This window comes from Chionomys nivalis, chromosome 11 (genome assembly GCF_950005125.1).
Source record: "Chionomys nivalis chromosome 11, mChiNiv1.1, whole genome shotgun sequence".
Lineage (NCBI taxonomy): Eukaryota > Metazoa > Chordata > Mammalia > Rodentia > Cricetidae > Chionomys > Chionomys nivalis.
The window spans coordinates 79,962,970-79,985,112 of NC_080096.1; positions in this window are offsets into that span (position 1 = coordinate 79,962,970).

Here is a 22,143-nt window from a genome sequence, read left to right on the forward strand (position 1 = left end):
GCAGGAAATAGTAGATGTAAGATTGGTAAATAAATGATACAGACTAATATATAAAAACTCAAAGTTTATGTGAGGTTTTGTCACTGGCAAAACCTTATAATCATTAATAATAACATGACACAAGGTAGACTGAGTTAAAAAGCCAAGGTAAATGAAAATCAATATATGGATTTTTTTATAAATATATCAATATGTTTTCCTTAATATTTTCTTTTCACATTTCTAGAATTAAAAAATTTTATTGTCATAAGTATATAGTGAATGGATTATACAGAGAAAGCCATCTTCTTTCACTCCTTCATATCTCCTTCCTTTACCACCACACTTCAGCCACTGGCATAAGAGTCTGGTGTTTTTCTATATTTTTAACACTTAGTGTTCCTTACTAACACAAGTCACCACTTAAGAAATCCTGAGAGTCACCACTTGTCAAGGAGGTTTCCTTTAACAGTCCTGAATAACATGGACACTGTTGGAGAGAGGCTGGTAGTTAGTTTCTGGCCGCTTAGCCCCAAAATAATCACATAGAAACTGTATTAAGTAAATCACTGCTTGGCCCATTAGGTATAGCTTTTTAATGGCTAACTCTTACATCTTAATTTAATCCATCTCCATTAATCTGTGTATTACCATGTGGCAGTGGCTTACCAGCAAAGTTTCAGCATGTTTAACTCTGGTGGTGGCTCCATGGCATCTCTCTAACTTCACCCATTTTTTTCCAGCATTCACTCTAGCTTTTTTCACCTAGTTCTATTGTGCCCTTGCCATGGGCTCAAAGCAATTCTTTATTCATTAACCAATAAAAGCAACACATAGACAGAAGGACCTCACACACCAGGACACCACTACTAAGGTAGGAAGGAAATCATTCAAGGAAAGCAAGAGCTTAGCTAAGAAACCACAACCTAATTTGTCAGCACTAATGAAATAATTCTAATACTTATTTCATCCAGGAGAGAAATGGAAAAGTATAGAGATACTTTTAGCTTTTAGTTTTCACAACTGAGGGGTTATTTCTGGAATACTGGGTCAGGAGCCACAGTTCCCACTAAATGCCCCGAATTGTAAGAATTTCTATCTCAAACATCTACATTCGCCTACTGATCAATTTTCTTTCTTGCTGAGGAAAGGTAAGCTGACCATTTTTGAAAAAATAACCTGGCTAAAGGACTATTCGTAGGACTGAGCCTTGGGAAGAAAGGGCTGTGTGTCCCATGTCTGATATGAGTCAGAGAATTTATGAATGCTTCCTTGAATTAGACTCCCTCATAGTTCCATAGAACATAGTGACCATAATAAAACACAATGACAAGGATCAACACCTCAATTCATACTCCCATCTCAACATTAACTAAAAGTTGCATTTTTTTTTTTACTTAAACTCCTTTCCCTAGTATCATCTGGTTATTCTTAAGGTGTTAATTGGGGACTGCACATTGCTGTTTCTAAATCATACTAATTGATTTTTATGTAGAGTCCAGCAACTACCATATTTTCTGGGAGTAATTATAAATATATAGCACCACTGTACCTAAGAATTTGTCTTTAGTCACAATCAATCTCTAACCACAATGGCAACCAACTCTCAAAGAGTTAATGGGGCCTACTCCTAATGGGGCAATCAGGGTCTTATTTAATTTCAATTCTAATCACTTCCTAAATCTTCATTCCATCACACAGATAAAAGTGCAAGGGCCTGAGGTTTGCTACATAGGACAAGCAAGTCACAGACAAACTTCCTCTCTTAAAGCTTTATAGGGAGAAGCCAATTAGCAGGGTGAGGAGGGGTTGTTCTGCATGCCCTAATTACCCAAAGATGAGAGGGATCAAATCCTAAGCCTGACCCCCACAGGCAACCACACAAAGCGCCTTAATAGAGGTCTGAAGGCGGGAAGACTTAAAAGCTGGCTCCACACCTACTTTCCCAGTTCTTTTCAATAGACCAACAAAGGTTGGCACCAAAGACAATGGCCTGGGTCCTTCTGTGGACCACTTTAGGGACAAAAGGGGAATTCAGGGACTAAAATCCAAGCTGCCAAAACTATTTTGAGGGAGGATTAGGACAATGTGGCAAGTTATAAAACCTGATGTTTTTTTCACCCTTGATACAAAGAAAGAGCCTTTGATCTTCAGAAATGAGTGGGATGTAGAATGCCATCAACAAAGATTTTCAAGCTGCATACACTATATTGGCTCATTAGCTTTATTACTTATTCATGAGCTTTCTTGAAGGCATTTGAATGCAGGACTCCAAAACTCTCTTAAATAATGTTTCTCTATAAAAACCTGATGATACTTAATTTTGATAACTATCTCAATTTGTATATTTGACAACTAGAGATAGAATAATGGTTATAAAAAGGCAACCCTCAAAATAAAGAGTAATTTAGCAGTGCTATAGATCTCTAGGGTAAGAGGTAGACTTAAGGTCATCTAACTCAACCCCACTATCCTTAAGACTTGAAGTCTGAGGCCAGAGCACTTGAGACCAATGTTTGAAAGGAAACCAGTCACTAGAGGCAATATAATTTTGTATGGAACATACACACATGGGATATTTATTTTATAGGTATGAACATATTTAATTTTGGTTGACTTAGCTCACAGGAACTCTGATGAGAGAAGGTTACAGGGTTGAAATTTAAGGTTTTAAAATCCTGTTTTTTACTAATAACAGAAGACTTCAAAAAAGATTTTTTTAAATGATTGGTGTATGTCTCCTGGAGCAGCAAAAATAAGCAGACTGTGAAGAGAAGACAAAGACAAAATGTTTTAAAGTCTTATGGTCACAATGATGAGTTTTGGGGTGGAAGATGAGTAACAGCTAAGCTACCACTGCATCTGAAACTGGCAGCAGGCCAAAGCTGTCTCTTCTTTCTGTTGGCAAATGTGCCTTTCCCTACGCCATTTGTTCCTTGCCTATCAGTGGACCCAGTATATTGAATGACTTCTAAATAACCTTCCACCTTAGCTTTGGGGAATTCAAGGTTTTACTGAACATTGCTACCTCAGTAATGAAATATGGTCAATCGTGCATGTTGATATATCAGTAACCATGCTCTCACATCCTCCCTGAGCAAGAAATCTTCTAACCCATTTAAATCTAGCTGTATTCTACCTCTCTATTACCCTGATCTTTGAGGTAGCCAGAGTGAGAATTTAAGAGAATATACCTGGAGTGGACACAGAGAGAGCAATGGGGGAGGGGGAGTTCTTGTGACTATTGCATGTGCTCTCCCTGATAATGGTCTAAGGAATACACGTGTCACCTTAATAACCACAGATGCAATTCGGTTTCCAGTATCCAGTTCAGTGTCGAGATGACTCTGCCTTTATATTTGCTTTGCTTTCTAGTTTCTAACTTGATTTAAGGAAAATTTCCTGCAAGTGTCCACCATATACTAGCCATACTCCTTTCTATGTGCCTCTACTCTCCAATTCTCTCACTCTACCCTCTCCTTCATCACTTTTCCACTAGAGAATTTTGCTTCTACTTTCGTGTCTTACATACATGCAAGATTTTATGCAACTATATAAAATCGATGACCCACAAATGGGAGAAAACAAATGACATTTTTCTTTCCCAGACTGACTTACTTTACTTAGTATGATTGTCTCCAGTTGCATCTATTTTCTGGCAAATGACATAACTTCATTTTTATTTATGGTTGAAAAAAGATACCATCATGTGTACATACCAGATTTTCTTTATCTGTCCCTTGTTTATCTATCATAACTTGACTCCATGGTTTTACTATTGTGATTAACAGTTTGGTAAACATGATTTGAAAGTGTCTCAAAAACATTGCACTTTTTTCTCTTTCTCTACCTCTCATTTGTCTTAGAACTATACTACTATTGTTCTTATTTATTTAATTTGAAAAAGTTCATATAATGCATTTGATCATGTTTTTTCCACCCCCAACTCCTTACTAATACTCCCTACTTAACCAACTACAATTTCTCTCTTCCCTGACAGCCCTCTTTTCTCTCTCATATGTAGGTGTTTGTGATCTTACATACACAAGGACAGAGAAAATTAATGATTGTATTTATTTAAAGAAGCAGCACAAATCAGTAGTGATTATATGATAATAAGTATGTGATACTTTAATAATAACTTAATAAAAGTTACAACAATAAATATGAAGATACATTTTCAAGGACTGTTTATTTTGTATAAAAATACCAAAAGCAAAAACTAATTCCTCTATTTTTTTTAGATTTATCTCTTTTCTAGATGACAAGGTATAAGAACCTTGAAGTCTATGCATCTCAGAACCCTTACTTAGCAAAAAGTAACAGACCAGGAACACTGCATAAGATGCTATAACTCAGAAGACCCATATGGTTCTCTGATACTTGTTACCTGTGCTTGGGTAAGTATTTTAAATCTTGCAGTATCGTGTAACAACCCTACTTGGACAACAGAGTTAGTAACAGCTTTCTCTAAGGAGACTAAAAGAGAAAACAGCCTGTTCTTGGCATAAAGCTTATGTTCCATAGATCCGATCTTTCTCTTCTTTGATCCTCTGCTCCTTGAGGTCTGACATTACATGGATAGGCTACATTACATTTTTAATCTTATGATTTCATGATTAGGATCCTTCCTTAGAGATGTGTCTATCCCCAAGACAGCCCATCCCCCCAGCTTTTGCTTTTATAGACACTAAACGCTGACAATACACAGTCTTTCCAGTAACTTGAAGGGATCTGGCTGGCAGGAATGAGGAGAAATATACCATGAGCAATATTATCAAGAAACCTTCATAAAAATTGACCCAGAGCTCACAAATTTTTGTGGTCTGTCATCTAGATGGAAGCTTGATCTCCCTATGGTACATGGCAACATTTTAGGCCCCATCTTCTGAAGTCACTAAGGATTATTGATGGAAAAAAATATGAGATACCATTTCAGTTGAGGATAAAGACACTGAAAGAAATCTACCCAAAGAACATGAAGAAACAACATAATACCAGTAGGACATTGAAGGCCTCATAATTCCTATTATTGAGCCCAGACTATGAAACCAAAAGTAGTTTCCAAATGTCTGTTACTTCAGTACTTTCTGAACTCAATGGCAAGTCATTGTGAATTGTCACTATTCATCTACAAATCCTTTATCTCCACTGGCTTTTGAGAGAAATGCATCCTTTCCTGGAAAAGTGAGTAAAAGATTAGAATCTTCATCATTGTTCTACTTTTCTATCATTCTTGTTTTGTTTGTTTCATTACTACTACTGTTATGAAGAAGTGAACAAAATTATTTGGAAGTCTGGCTTTGGTTATGGAATGTTTTATGCTTATTCCTTTTGTAACATGGGCTCTTCATGTCACACTGTGAGATGGATGCCTAGAACTTCTGTTCTGAAAGCAAACCAGGAAAGCACTCAGAGGGAGTCTTAGAACCCAGCATTCCCGGCAAAGGAATTATTAACATTAAAGTATCTAAATCAGAGCCTGCTGCCTTCTGTGTGTGCTACTGCACACTCTTCTTCACTCTGAGAGGTAAATGGTCTTAGGTGAGCATTTGAGAACACAGCACAAACTTTTAGGGAAGCTTATCCCGCCATTCTTCCCTCACAAACTTTGACCACTACAGACCTAACAATCTCTCCCAAGCAACTGAATTTGCCTTCTTTTTTTTATATATATATATATTTATTTATTATTTATACAATATTCTGTCTGTGCATATGTCTGCAGGCCAGAAGAGGGCACCAAACCTCATTACAGATGGTTGTGAGCCACCATGTGGTTGCCAGGAATTGAACTCAGGACCTTTGGAAGAGCAGGCAATGCTCTTAACCACTGAGCCATCTCTCCGGCCCCCTGAATTTGCCTTCTTATGGATGAATGAGAGCAAGCATAGACTGAACTACTCCACAGTAGTACTAATTTGTATGGAGATATCTATCTAGCATGGCTCTTATGTTTATCTATATATCAAATCATATTTCTATCAGTGAGAAGAAATGGTGTTTAAGAAAGAAAGCCATCCCTAATTATAATCAGCTTTTATATTGTCATTGCTTGAGATTTGGCTATTTAGTAAATACTTAGATGTTTTCTAAAATACTGTAATTCTGTCTCTCATTAGTCATATCATAATTCATTTACTCATACTATGGGTCTAAACAGTCCATTGATCATATCCTGTACTCCCTGGCAGATTGAGGTCTCAGGGGTATCTTACGATCTAAAAGTAAGACACTGAAGTCCAGAACAGAATTTGTCTTAGTGTGATAAATCACCTTTCACATTATAGCAATTTGGGACTGGAACAGGAGCACACCTGGGGAAATATGCCAAGTAAGTGTATCCATGTAAGTAGGGAAAGAAAAACCACCATATAGTCTGTGCTGAGAACTTATGCTTGGGTGTGAGTCGGAGGGGACTTTACATATGCCACATTCTTCCTTGAAAGTCAGCTGTATACAGAGACTAACTAGCAGCAATGAGAGGCTGTTAGAAGTACAGAAATGAAGATCTCACCTTAGACCTATTGAATGAAAACATAAAACTTGATAATATCAATGGGACATTGTTAGAGACACAAGAACGTGGGAAGCTCTGACATAGATTTTCTCAAACTTTTTTTGGCTAGTTATTATCTTACATATTTACAAAATGGTGAAAGTACAACCTGAAATTTGTGATTAACAGACAGGTATCCATGTTAGTGAAGGTTTCAGCAGAGTAATAACACACACATAGTGTAGGTATAAATTTTCCAATGGAGGAATCCAGTAAAATTTTTATTAAATTATTCTATAGTGTTTTCATATACTATATAAATACTATATAAATGTGTAGCTCTTTATTTCACATATTTTGACATTATGCTGTCAAATCACTATCCCCACTCTCCTACCAAGAATATAAATATGTTTGGAAATGCTATTACATTAGAATATGTCTGTTGGGCAGATGTTCTTCTCATATCCATGTTGTAAAGAAACTGCTCTGAACATACTAAATGGCAGGCATTTCATTTCACTCATCCATAAATATGGGTTTGGTGGGGGGAGGGAAAGCATGTTGGAGATGCATTCCTTCAATTTTACCAAGTCTGGAAACCAGAGATCCTACTTTCTTGCTGCTACTGGAAAATGCCATACTGCATAATACATCATTCTTCACTTGAACTTTACATTTGTCATGCCCACATGCTAAGCATTGTGTTCAGCACCATCTAAGAGAAAGAAATTTAACAACACGTTCTCAGGGAGTTGGAGAACATAAACCTGCTGGCATTACCCCCTGCTGTTAGTGACTTAACTGCTTTTCTTAAACTAAAATTTCAACATCTTTTCAGAACCCACACAACCCTGAATGACTGGTTCCTTGTCTACTGTCTAGCATTCATAAGATTATCAGTTATACATTGCACAAAACAATTCTCTAAAATGATAAATATTCATTACCTCCAAGAGCTGAGCTAGGAATACAACAGTAGCTTAGCTACGAAATTTTGCCCCAGGGTTTTACAGGAGGTTGCTGTCAAGATGTTGTGGGGGACCTAGCCATGCTTGACTTAGACCAGAGAATCTATCCTACTATAACTGACAATAAAGATGGTAGCTGAAGACTCATTGTTGGCAGGAGGCACCTGTTCTTCTATCCGTGAAACCACTTAACCACACCACAGTGGCAGCTGATACCTAACAATGAATGTTCAAAGAAAGAGAATAGCCTTTTCTGATAGTGTGAGGGTCATAAATATCATTTCAGAATAATGGGAGAAGTTCACTTTATTTAATGCAGGAAACAACAACATAAAGGTGAATAAACACTAAGCGGTTAAGATAGTCTTAGATGGCATCTTCCACATTTCTTGGGGTATATATGTGCTAGGTATTCATCTCATTGTCAATTTGCAGAAGCACCACGGTCTTTCATGACCCAAGCCATTATGCTTATCTTCCTTTGAGCATAGTTATAATTGATATTTCTAGATCAATATTCCTTATCAATATTTAGATATTTTAGACACCATTTTCCCTAAGACTTTCATGTTGCTTTCTACAGATAATCCAGAGGTTCTTTCTATCCTTTCTTTCAAGAACTTTTCACAGTAGACAACAATTATCTGGTTTGGATAGTTCTTCATTGGGGCTAAATAACTAGTTAGTCACATTAGCCTTCCTGGAAATATATGAACAAGCTCCTAGTCATCCCAAACAAAACACTGACTGTAGGCAGAGGCTATCTGTTTGTGTCCTTGCTGCCCAGACTAAAATAATCACACAGAAACTATATTAATTGCAATACTATTTGGCCAATAGCTTAAGCATATTTCTAGCTAGCTCTTACATGTTAAATTAACCCATTTCTATTATTTTGTATTTTACAAAATACAAAATAAAAAAGGCTCATGAGTATTTTGTATTACAAAATACAAAATAAAAAAGGCTCATGAGTATTTTGTATTACAAAATACAAAATAAAAAAGGTTCTAGGAGTCTGTCTCCTTTGGTAGCTACATGGTGTCTCCCTGACTCTGCCTTCTTTCCTCCTCTATCAACTTAGAATTCCTGCATTGCCCTATTCTGCCCTACCATCAGTCAAAGCAACTCTATTCATTAACCAATAAAAGCAATACATATATCTAAGGCTGTCCCAAACCATTTCCCATTTTCTGTCCAAATAAAAAGGAAGGTTTTAACTTTAACATAGCAAGATTACATACAAAAAAAGTTATCAAGCAAGAATCATAGTTACAATATTTAGTCCATTTACATTTGGCAAGTTAAGGAAAATACTCTGTCATTTATCCTATCTTTGTGAGTCTAAAGTTTTATATCTAATCTATCTTTTATCATAACTAAGGAAAAGTATAACTCTATCTGTTCTTCAATTCAATCAAGGATAATAAAGGATATAATATTACCTAAGTAAACAGGAAGTGCATTGTCAGCAACTTCCAAAACTATAGAACTGACAAAGACATCTCACTGCCTGCAAAGTCACCCAGAGTTCTTCTGTAACATTGGGGCATCCATCTTCAGCCTACAGACCCATAGTATTCAGCACACTTTCCTGTGAAGTAAGAAATTGGAAGATCTGTTTTGCCTTGTAATGGCAAAGTTTGTCCATTGTTTTCTTCTGTATCCTGAAGAATGTCTGTAAGATGATGTGGGACTTTCCTCTGTATGCTGTGATTACCATTGATTAATAAAGAAACTACTTTGAGCCTATAGCAGAGCTATAAAGAAGAGCTGAGTGGGAAAAACTAAAGGGAATTCTTGGAGAAAGGAGGTGGAGTCAGAAGGAAGCAAATCAGCCCTGCCAGAGCTGGACAGAATTTTATCCTGTAAGCCACTGCCATGTGGTGATACACAGATTAACAGAAATGGGCTAAATTAATATGTAAGAGATAGCCAATATGAAGCTAGAGCTAATGAACCAAGCAGTGATTTAATTAAAACAGTTTCTGTGTGATTATTTTGGGGCTAAGCAGCCAAGAACAAACAAGTGACCTCCTTGCTACAGGAAGACTCTTTCATGGAGCAGAAACCCTGAAGGACTGTCTGACCTTCTTTAGGCAACTTTAGCAGTCATTTTTCTGTGAGTCCTGCATGCCCAGTTTATGCAACATACCATCAAACAGTTCAGGCAAGAGCAGTGTCTTGCCCAAATGGCTAACAGCTCCATAAGGAGACTCTTTGATGCCCATCATCCTCTTGAAGTAGATTGGTGCTGCCAGGAGCAGATGTGTCTCATTGTTCTGAAAAGTCCTAAGTTAAACATTTTAAATTGCATATTCTGTTAGTATTTAAAAGGTTTGAAGAATATCTATCCATCTGAAATATATCCCTATACATGAAAAAAACTAACTAAAATAATTACAAGTTTGACTATTATAGATGACTATTACCCTGTATTTTTTTAATTATCCATTACATTTTTATTTATTTTATTTATTTTATTGAGCTATATATTTTTCTCTGCTTCCCTCCTTCCACTTCCATTTCTTCAACACTCTCCCATGGTCCCCATGCTAACAATTTATTTGGGAGATCTTGTCTTTTTCTACTTCCCATGTACATTAGGTCTTTTATGTCTCTATTAGGGTCTCTTTGTTGTCATCCACAGCTTTCTATTCTCTGTAGAAACAAAAGCAGAGCTTCTTTTCCAAAGCAACATATCCTTAGACCCAAATTTTGAAGTCCATGTTACAAAGAAATGTCTTTCTGTAGTTAACTCATTCACACTCAAAAAATTCAAAAATACAATAATATATATAATCCAGACTCTCTGTATATTCATTATGTTTATGTGACTTATTTTATTTTTCTTTACTCCTTTAATCTATGACTGTCTGTACTGTGTCTCATTGAAGACTTTGTTTTTTAAGAATGATTTATTTCTTTTTATAACTCTCTATACTCTTTTCTCTCCCAAGCCTACATACATTTTTTAAACACATCATATCTTGTTTAGAGGTTTTGTATGACTGAACCTGTTCTGTTTTGTATCTGAAATCCTGTTCTGACAAAGAGCATTTTAAAATGGTAAGTAGTGTGGCCACTGGTGACCTGGATACTGGTTCTGCCTCTCTTGGCATTTTAACATGGTGTAAGTATGTTCAGTGCCAGCTCTGGAATCCCTGAGTGGGAGCCATGCTCACCCCCTCAACTCAACAGTTGGCCAATACTGCCTCCAAGTAACTTGCCCACAAATTGCCCACAAATCCCATGTGCTCAGCATCCTTAAAGAGCCAGAGTTCATGCTGTAACCACAACCCAGGAAGCTGCTGTTTCTTATGCTGAGTCAATAAGCCTTTTTAAAAAACGAGCTGCAGTGTTCCTGCTCACAGCCAGCAAACAGAGCCTATTTGAAAATATGTGGCTACCAAGAAGCTCGGCTAAACATTTGTGTGTGTGTGTGTGTGTGTGTGTGTGTGTGTGTGTGTGTGTCTGTAATTTCTTTTTAAACTCTCTTAGGTTTTATGTGGATATAGTCAGCCCCACGTTGGTGTGTCAATTTAGAGGTGAAGACCATTTGTTCATTTCCCAACTGCCGAGACCTGAAGTAATCACACAGAAACTATATTAATTGCCATACTATTTGACCAATAGCTTAAGTATATTTTTAGCTAGCTCTTACATCTTAAATTAACCCATTTCTATCATATTTTATTTTACCATGAGGCTCGGGGTTTACCAGTAAGGTTCCAGGGGTCTGTCTCCTTTGGCAGCTACATGGCATTTCCTGGACTCTGCCTTCTTTCCTAATATATCTGCTTGGAATTCTCACCTCATTCTATTCTGCTCTTTTGTAGGCCAAAGCAACTTTATTCATTAGCCAGTAAAAGTAGCAACACATATAAGAACTTTTCACACCAACTGACAAAATAAATGACTCCAGTCAAGTGTGCCTTTGTGAAACAATATGTTTGTTGTGATTACTTACAGTAGTCTAGACCAGAAATGGCATATAGGAGCAAGGGTGATTTCATCAGTTACAATACAGAGAAACACCTAGCATGATTCACAATCCACAGAAGGTGAATTAATGGATTCCCTGCACAACTTGAAGACAACTCCATAGAAGATTCCCCTTTTCCCCCAGCAATTTTGTATTGCTTATATGATCTCAGGGAGGGGCATGCATCCGTTCCATTCTATCTTTAGAATAAAAGTTTCAAGAAAGCAATTCAAAGTGCCCATTCATACACATACAGAGGCAAGAGCATGGTGTCGGGTGTCTCCCTCTGTGGCCGCCTTACTTACTGTATTTAGACAGGAGTTTTTATTGAACTGAAAGTCTGTTGTTTCAGCTAGATTAAGTGGCAAGGATCCACTTGATTCTACCTTTACCATCAGTGCTGGAAGTATACACCTTTTATGCAGGAGCTAGGAAATCAAACTCAGGTCCTCATGCTTGCACAACCAGCGCTCTTATCCACAGAGCAATCTCCTTAACCTAGGAGTTAAGCTCTTAAGTGATCTGACAAATATCTATTTATAAATAAAATCCAAAGAAATAGATATGATGAAAAGAGAAGAAGTACCTGGGGAGAAAGGATGCTCTTTTGGTATTTAAGAATTATATTCATTATCCTTTTATGTGGGAAAGCATGGAAGAGAAGTTATACTGTGTCAATGAGTGCTTTGTACTTGAGACACTCAGTGCTACTAAAGGCCAATGTCATCAATGAAAGTAACTAGGAAGCAGTAAATAGCCATTTCACTATAAAATGGTTATGTACGTAATATTTCAATTAATTTCCATATTTTGCCTTCTGCTTTTCTCTCTTATAAAGAAGAAACTGTACTAAATGAGTAGAAAATATCCTTGCCTCAATGTTCTTTTCTAAAATGTTTTATAGTCTTCAAATATCTATGATCTCCCTCTGCAGAGACAGGCATTAGGTGTGTTTCTAGTCATAACACAGAAGTTGTGAGTAATTTCTTCTTTGGAGCATAAAGACCTCTAAGTAGGCTCAAATGCATAATACTGCCATTCATTAATGCCCAAGGAAATAAAAGTATGAAAAGTCCTATGCAAATACCTAATTCTCTTCCATTTAAAATTCAACAGGAGCACACGTTAGAGTAAAGGCACAGGGAAACCAAGCCAAACCCTGGCATATCTAAACCAGCTCATTTTTTTCTGTCACAGGCAACGCAAGCAGAGCTATCTGACTGACTATTCCTTTTTTACCTTCATTTCTTCCTTCTTTCTTTCCTTCCTCCCTTCCTTCCTTCTTTCCTTCCTTCCTTCCTTCCTTCCTTCCTTCTTTCCTTCCTTCCTTCTTTCCTTCTTTTCTTTCTTTTTCATCTTTCTTCTTTCTTTGCTTTTACCTTCTTTTAGGGGTTGTTAGAAATGTAATGGAAAAGGGTGCATAGTCAATGCCAGTACTAAAAGAATTGGTTGAACAAAGAATAGTATTGGTTTCTAAGATTAATAGACCATCCTAAAAATGCAGTCAGTTCTCCAGGTCCCTCCAGAACTGACTGAGATGATGACCATTACCAGATTCAGGGAAAGTGAAATTCATTTTTTGGCTATTAAGCCTTTATATCTGTAGAGTTGTTACAGCAGCTGACAGAGAAATATAACAGGGGCTATACAGATCTGAATTTGGTATCTATAATGTTCCTACTGAATGGCCTGAGGAAGATTTTCTGGTCCTGTAGCCTTAGTTTCCTTCTTAAGTTAATGAGTACTTTCTTCAAAACAATTTTCAATTTTAAAAGCAAATTGATCGACAGACAGTGATGTCTTTCTAGATTCTATAGTCTTTCTTGGGTGATAAAAGTTGCTTTAGTTGTGTAAAATTCCTTCTTTGGGAGTAAGGCACTTCAAGAGAGTTGGGTAACAGAAACCTTATTTAGAGTCATAATGCTTTCATTTTTCTAGAGTTAAAAAAAAAACAAAGCAAAAAATCTTTATAAGAGCCACAAAACTTCTTTGTAACTTCAGTCACTTCTGCAAGAACTTCACTGTTGCCTGAGATAATCTGACTATGTAGGTTGTAGGTAGAAGGACAATCTCAGAAAAGAGAAAAGAGATACTGGGGAAAGAATTACCTTGAAAAACATTTTTCATAAAAGTCATCAGGATAGTTTGGCTTTATTTCATTCCATTATAAATGAAGTACTATATCATATCCATCAGCTGATATGGTGTTGTATTTTTTTCTCCTTTATGTGATACTCAGCTTAAAGAAACAAGACAGGAGTATGAAGAGCAGCTGCCTTTCTTTCAGCAGAGGGCTTCAATGAAGTTACCGTGCCAATTGAGTATTTCTCAAGACCCTCGAGTGTATTTTTGCTGCTGGGTCCTGTAACACCAAAGTTCAATAAGACATGAACTTTGTGCTCAGCTAAGTAAAAAGAGGCAGCTTATGCTGTAGTGAAACAAGGTTTGCAGCACTCAGAAAGACAAGAGTCATTTATAATGGAATGAAATAAAGCTAGGAAATGGATCTTAGAAGACTTCTCAAAAAAGACATTCTGAAGAATAAGTTACAAACCCTGAGCACATGTAGGTATTATCCAGGGAAAGACAACATCTGAGAGGAATGGATAGAAGTGGGAAGAATATGAATATTTACTGAAGTATAAAGTACTATAACTTAGGATGGGGTATAAATGGGCTAAAATTAAAATCTACTCAAAGATAAGCCTAGAAACCCATGTATAATCTTCAGACCACAAATTCAGCATGCAGGAATTTTCCTCATCAACAAATAGTTCAATATGTGCAAAAGAAGGAGGTGCTTTGATCAGATTATCCTGTTAGGCAGTATTAGTAAAGATTGGACAACACACTGGGGGCACAAATTCTAGAGGAATGGTGAGATGACCTGCAAGAATGTGTGTGAGAGGTACAGGCTCAGACTGTGAAGGCTGCTCTGAAGATGAACTGATAAAATGATGCATTGGTAGAATCTATTAAACGTGAAACTTGACAGCATGGGAGAATGCAGACTGAAAGAAAATTCTGTATCTTGGATGCTTGGATTTATGTCGGGGACTTTTTGCTGAAACTGTTTGCCTAGGGAAAACCAGAGAGGGAAATGGAGAGTCTGTAAGACAACAAGTTTAGTTTTCCGTGAATGTGAAAGGCATGTGAGACATCACAACAGTGGCATTAAGTAAGTTGACGTGCCTTAAAGTAGAGCCCAAAGCAACATAAAATACAGAGGAAAATATTTAGCAAATTACCAACTCAAAGCTATTCTTGGATCTCAGTTCTAGTCAAATGAGGATATATTTGTCTATCTATTTCACAAAGTAGCAGTTAAGGTTACATCAATCAGAGATTTGAAGATATTTGGTCAAATATTATTTTAAAATGATATTTTGCGAAATGCTATACAACATCATTAGGAACTATAGAGCCCAAGGAGTGATTGGAATTATTGCATTATCTGTACCAGTGGAACTGTTTTCACATGTGAGTCTTAGTGAAACTGTTTGGGATTTAGTCAGGGTTAGTAAGCAAAGTGAGGAAGGAGGGGAACAACTAGTAGAAGGTACCGATGGAAAGAGGAAGGGCACTTGTGAGCTGCTGCACAACTGTGGAGTGCCCTGGAGGCACTTCATCTGTGTCACTGTCCTAGATATGCTGAGGAGTACAAAGGGCATCCCTTTAGAAACAGACTTCCCCATTCTCACCCTCCAAAAGAAAGCCTAAGCCCTATAGCTTGGTCATATACGGACTGCTCTTTCTCTGCCCAATTGCTAGGTGCAAGACTCTTCTGGAATTCTCTTAAAGAGAATAATCATAACCTCCAACACCACTACCACCCTCAAGTTGAGTGAGACTGTTCAATCCTTTCCTCCACATCATCACAACATTCTGATGAGAACAAGGAGTGAGTCAGCCACAGATTGAGAAGTGAGTAAGTACCACCAGCCCTGCTCAATGATGGGGCCAGAGGGAAAGGCAGAGGCTGCAAAAGTCAAAACAGATTTCTAAAACAGTTTTTCTTCCAGTCTGCAAATCTTGCTCATTCGATTCTCTTTCAGTTGATGACTTTGGCTTCTGAATCAAGGCCTTTCTCTGGCAACCCAAAGGTCTGACAATCCCCCAAAAATGTCAGGGGCTTGGACATCTCCTTGGTGTAAGAGTCCAAGAGGAGAAAGCTCCCTCTGGAGCCTCAGAGTCTTTGCTGAGCTCTGAGTTTCCAAGTCTCCAAGTATCCTTCCAAGACAGTGAGTAGCAAATGCGATACTAAGAAGCTTCTGAATCCCGCCCTGCTTTATGGTGCCCTAATAGGTTGGGTTCTTACTTGGCTGCCTCATGATGATTACTTCTAACCTACCAGCCAGGTTTCATGGGACCCCCACTTCCAAAACTACAATGGACTTACCTTGGTCTTAGATGCAGCTCAGACCCTGACTGCCCTTCCCAGCCTATAACAAATAGAAGATTTAGGACAGGAGATAGCATCCCCATCCATTCCTTTCATCAATGCAGGGTAACTCATCAGAGGAATGATGTGTTGTACTATGATGGACAGGAACATTTCATCTAGGGCATAGTTGTAATCTTGGCTCTGATCTCTCTGATCTACATGATCCTGGTCAGGCAGTTTTTCTTATTTGAGGCCCCAAAACTTCTCAGGGTCCTCAGCAAAAGTTCATGCTCTGTAACATGATAGACAAAAGGCAACATTTTTGACACATCCTTGACTTTCTTTTCTCTAAAACTGTGCATAGCATTACATAACACAGACATTACTCGAGACTGCATCTGATATAGTATTCCTTTTGCAAGTGTGCAATTTCTTTCATATGTACGATGACTCTCATCTCCAAGTGTTGTGCTGAAGTTTTTCTCATAGGCTTGCAATGGTCCTTTTTTTGAAGCACACACTTTTGCCTCTGTCCTTTTTAGATTTCTGCCAATATGTTTCCTGTGATGCAAAACACTGTCTGCTTATCTCAGTCATAGCTCTCACCATTTACCAGATCAGCTGATCACTATCACAATTGCCTTCCCTCCCTTCCCTGAGACAACGAAGATAAAGCAGGACTCAAGTCAAGAATAGAACACTTTTTATATAACCATAATCATGACAACCTTGAAGGAGTATCAAGCATTTATATAGCACACTCACATGTTTTCTCATTTGGATCTAACAATAAAGCCTCAGTATTAACTCCATTTAGTAGATGAAACTACTGACCTTCTTGATTGAAATAACATGATGAGCACCTGACACGATTAAAACAAAACTCAAAGTCTTTCTGACCATAACAGCAGCTATACTCTCCAATGTCAGATCCCAACAGTTCTAAATAGCAAGTGGTTACAACAAGCACAGTTCATTAGGTACCTACTGTGTGCTAGATTTATGCTAGGAAGATAGAATCGCATATGAGGAAGACTTGGGTCGCCACTTGAAGCACAGCTCCCATAGCTATGTACATAGAAGAAATAAAATTTAAATTCCCCTATATTTTCTACTCCCCTTTCAAGAGGGTTACAGTGTTCTAGACACTGGTACATTACAAAAGAATCTGTACTGCAGTGAGAGAATTAACCTTTTAAAATGCAAGGTGGGTCATAAAAATTCTATATTTATATACTATTTGAATTTTCTATAATGAACATATATTTATTGTTGATCAGAGAAAGTAAGCAATTAGGGGTTAGGGAAAAAGACAAAATTAGGAAAATGCTGATTGCCTTTTATGTTTACCTGTCGCCTTTTCATCAACCTGTCACCTTAGTTATTGAGGCAAATGAGGAATAAAATGATACAGAATGTCAGAGGAAAGAGAACACTCCTGAAGAGTCTTTGCAAATCTATTTTATTTGAGGGTTTTGAAAAATACATAGCATAAAGACTTCCAATGTGTCCAGGACAGAAAACAAAACAGAAGTGAAACTGGAGGTTTCTCTTCTTTCTGCCAGTTTCCAGATAATCATTCTGAGACTTAATATTAATTACAAAATGTTTGACTTATTAGCTCAGGCGTCTTATTTTTTTAACTTTGACGTTTTTTTGATTTTGTAGAGCTATACATTTTTATCTGTTTCCCTTTCTCCCTCTCCCCACCCTTCAACCCTCTTCCATGGTCCCCAAGCTCCCAATTTACCCAGGAGATCTTGTCTTTTTCTAATTCCCATGTAGATTAGATCCATGTATGTTTCTCTTAGGGTCCTCATTGTTATCTAGGTTCTCTTGGATTGTGAATTATAGGCTGGTTTTCTTTGCTTTATGTCTAAAATCCACTTATGAGTGAGTACATATGATATTTGTCTTTTTGGGTCAGGGTACTTCACACAATATGATGTTTTATAGATCCATCCATTTGCTGACAAATTTCAAATGTCATTATTTTTTTCTGCTGTGTAGTTCTTCATTGTGTAAATATACTGTTGTAATAAGAGTGGCGGGGCTGCGTCCCCGGCACTCAGCCGCCCACATGGCTATCTTATGCCCCGAAATAATTACGCGGAAACTGTATTCTTTTAATCACTGCCTGGCCCATTAGCTCCAGCCTCTTATTGACTAGCTCTTACATATTGATCTAACCCATTTCTAATATTCTGTGTAGCACCACGAGCTGGCTTACCAGGAAAGATCTTAACCTGCGTCTGTCTGGAGTGAGAGAATCATGGCGACTCCTGACTCAGCTTCTTTCTCCCAGCATTCTCTCTGTTTACTCCACCCACCTAAGGGCTGGCCTATAAATGGGCCAAGGCAGTTTCTTTATTAAATGAAAGTAACTTCTCCATCATTTCCCCTTTTTCTGTTTAAACAAAAAAGAAAGGCTTTTACTTTAACATAGTAAGATTACATATAGCAAAACAGTTATCAAGCAAGAATTACAGTTATAATATTTATATCTATTTTATCATAACTAAGGAAAACTATAACTATCTATCCATTCTTCAACTCCATCAAAGACTCCAGAAGCATATAATATTACCTAAGTAAACAAGAAGTAAGATACTTCAAACTCTAGAAATGACAGAGACATCTCACTGCCTGGACAGTCATCCAAAGTTTCTCTGTACCGTTGGGGCATCTGTCTTCAGCCTACAGGCCCATAGTATCCAGCAGACATTTTCATCAAGCAGGAAATTCCAAAGACAGTTCAGTCACTTTTTGCTGTGTCCTGCAGAATGTCTTGCAGACTCTTTCATGAGTCAGGAACCCCGAAAGACCATCTCACCTTTAGGCAAGTTCAGCAGTCCTCTCTCTGCGGGTTCTTTGTGTCCAGTTTATGCATCAGTCCATGCAAGAGCAGTTTCTTGTCCAAATGGCTATCAAACTCCATAAGGAGCCTCTTCGGTGCCCATCTTCCTCTTGAAGTAGATTGGTGCTGCCAGGAGCAGATGTGTCTCATTATCATGAAAAGCCCTAAGTTATTAAAACATTAAATGCCAAATTCTGCAGTCTTTGAAAGATATGAAGAATGCCTATCTAACTGAAATATATATCTCTATATATCTAGAAAATCTAACATGACTACAAGCTTGACTATTGATGATTATCCATTAACCTATATTTCTTAATTATACATTATATTTTTAAGTGAACTACACAATCACAATACCTTAATCAAGATCAGAAATACATATACACATAACAAAATTGACCTTATAATCCATACCAATGCAAATTATTTATATCTATATCATATCCCCCTTTAAATGTAAAAGAACATTTATAAACCATATTTGGGAACATGGGCACAGTTTTTTCTCTCCAAACTGCTTCCTGCTGAATGGGGGCTTCCTGCTTAATTAGGTCTTTTATGGTATAATCTCTGTGCCAGGGTCATCTCAGTTGGCAGTTGAGTGAAGTAATTTTTTGAGGGTGTTCACAGTAACCTTTCAGGAGGGCGTGGTCTATCATACCATATTGGGATAGAAGAAATCCACAGGGTCGCATCTTCTGTGAAAACAAAAGAAGACCCTCTCCAAAGCATCATATCCTTAGACCCATATTCTGAAATCATAATACCCTTATATCCATTCTGGTTTAGCTTGGCTGCCTGTATAATGAAATGTCTCTCTGCACTTAGCTCCTTTACAGTCAAAAATTTTAAAGAAAACACAATGTACATAATCCAGACTCTCTGTAAATTTTCCATTTTTACGTGGCTTATTTTTCTTTATTTCTTTTAATCTATAATTATCTGTACTCTGTCTCTTTAAAGACTTTACCCTTTTTTAAGACATTAACTTTATTATTTATATATATTTTTTCTCTCTCAAGCCTACGTACACTTATCCAACACTGTGGTCTTTTATGTCTGAACCTGTTGTATTGTGAATCTGTAATTTTTTTACTATCCAGGAGCATTTCTTAAAATATTAAGCATTTCTTAAAAACTTAAGTTGCACCATGTACAAGTAATACGGTACCACCTGTGTCCTGCCCAGTCTAAACCGTAACTGAGCTGTTATTACAGTAATTACGGTAGTTCCTGCCTGAGACCAGCATAGTTCAGCATGGCAGAGCTGAGCCGCTCCTGCCTCAGAGCCATTTGGTGCCCCTGAGCCACACACAGTTCCAGGCACACAGCAGTCCACATTGCCATCAAGCAAGACGTAGCACTTTACTCCAAATGATCCATTCAAAACCTCTGTCTCCAGCAGGAGCCAAACAGAGATCGCAATGGCGGCACAGCCCAGAAAGCCGGCATTTTAAAACAGCCAGTTTTTTCCTGTTGCTGAGTCAGGACAATTTCTTTGCCTCACGCAACCCACAAACAGCAAAAAGCTGTCTTAAATTCTCTCTGTGAAAAAAAAACAAACAAAAAAAAAATTCTCTCTGTGTCCTTTTTAAGCCCTCTCAGGTTTTACGTGGAGTTCATTAGCACGTTGGGTGCCACTCTGTTGAAATAGGAGCGTCTGTCTGGAGTGAGAGAATCATGGCGACTCCTGACTCAGCTTCTTTCTCCCAGCATTCTCTCTGTTTACTCCACCCACCTAAGGGCTGGCCTATAAATGGGCCAAGGCAGTTTCTTTATTAAATGAAAGTAACTCCTCCATCAATATACCATATTTTCTTTTGGTGGAGAAGCTTTTAGGTTGTTTCCACATTCTGGCTATGACAAACAATGTTGCTATGAACATAGTTGAGCACATGTCCTTGTGGTACAGTTGAGCATCCTTTGGGTATATACCCAAAAGTGGTATTACTGGGTCTTGAGGAAGGTTGTTTTCTAATTCACTGGGAAATCATCATACTAATGTCCAAAGGTGCTGTGCCAATTTGCACACCCACCAGCAATGCAGGAGTGTTCCCTTTACCTCACAACCTCTCCAACATAAGTTGTCATCAGTGGTTTTGTTGTTGGTCATTCTTATGGGTATCAGATGGAATCTCAGAGTGGTTTTGATTTGCATTTCTCTGATGACTAAGGACGTTGAGCATTTCCTTAAGTGTCTTTCAACAATTTTACATTCCTCTGTTGAGAGTTTTCTATTAAGGTCTGTACTCCATTTTTCTCTTGGATTATGTGTTCTTTTGATGATCAATTTGTTAAGTTTTTTGTATATTTTGAAGATAGGTCCTCTGTCTGATGTGAGCTTGGTGAAGACCTTTTCCCATTCTGTAAGGTGCCATTTTGTCTTGGTGACTGTGTCCTTTGCTTTACAGAAGCTTCTCAGTTTCAGGAAGTCCCATTTATTAATTGCTTTACTCAGTGTCTGCACTACTGGGGTTATATTTAGGAAGTGGTCTCCTGTGCCAATGTGTTCAAGTGTACTGCGAACTTTCTCTTTGATGAGGTTCAGTGTCATTGGTTTAATGCTGAGGTTTTGATCCATTTGGACTTGTAGCTCAGGCTTCTTACTGGCTAGCTCTACATATAAATTAATACATTTATAATCATCTGTATATCACCACGTGCCCATGGCTTACCTACTGGCATATTGTCTTTTGGATGACTGGATGGTGTCTCCCCCACACCACCCTTCTCCCTGTATCGCTGCTTGGATTTCCCACCTGGTTTTATTCTTCCTGGCTATTGGACAAATCAGCTTCTTTATTAACCAGTGGCAATAAGACATATTTACGGCATACAGAGAGATATCCCACATCACGGCAGGGCTATGGAGGGGGTTAAATCAGAGAAATGAGATGATGATAAGCATATGTTGCATATTCATTTAATCTCTGTTTTTCCACACAAGGTCTCTGAGTCCTCACAAACAAATATGCTTCCTGAGAGAACATTTAGGAAGGGAAAAGGTGCAGGATGTGTAAGATGTGCGTGTGCAAGATGTTCAGGAAGTATAGGAGGTGTGAAATATTTGTGATGTGTGGGATGTTTGAGATACACATGTGCGATAGGGGTGGGGAGTCTTCAATATATTATCATGGAAACAAAAGGTAAGTCTAGCATTACCTAATATGTATTGCCCTTCTGGATTCTACATAACTTTTTATCTTACTCTCTGGAGCACTCCTACTTATCTGAGATGAGGTAAGACTGGGAGAAGGGGCACTTAGTTCAGAGTTTCTTTGTAGTGTGATGCTAAGCAAAAGCATTTCAGATCTACCCAAACACTTTCTGGACAGCCAGACCAAACACCACTGGGCACAGGAAAGGGATAACTTCATTTGTTTGCAGCCAGTTAACCTTGCTCAAAGTGTTGATAAGTGAACATTGAGAATCACCTTTGTAATTACTACCAGGCATCAATAGTGG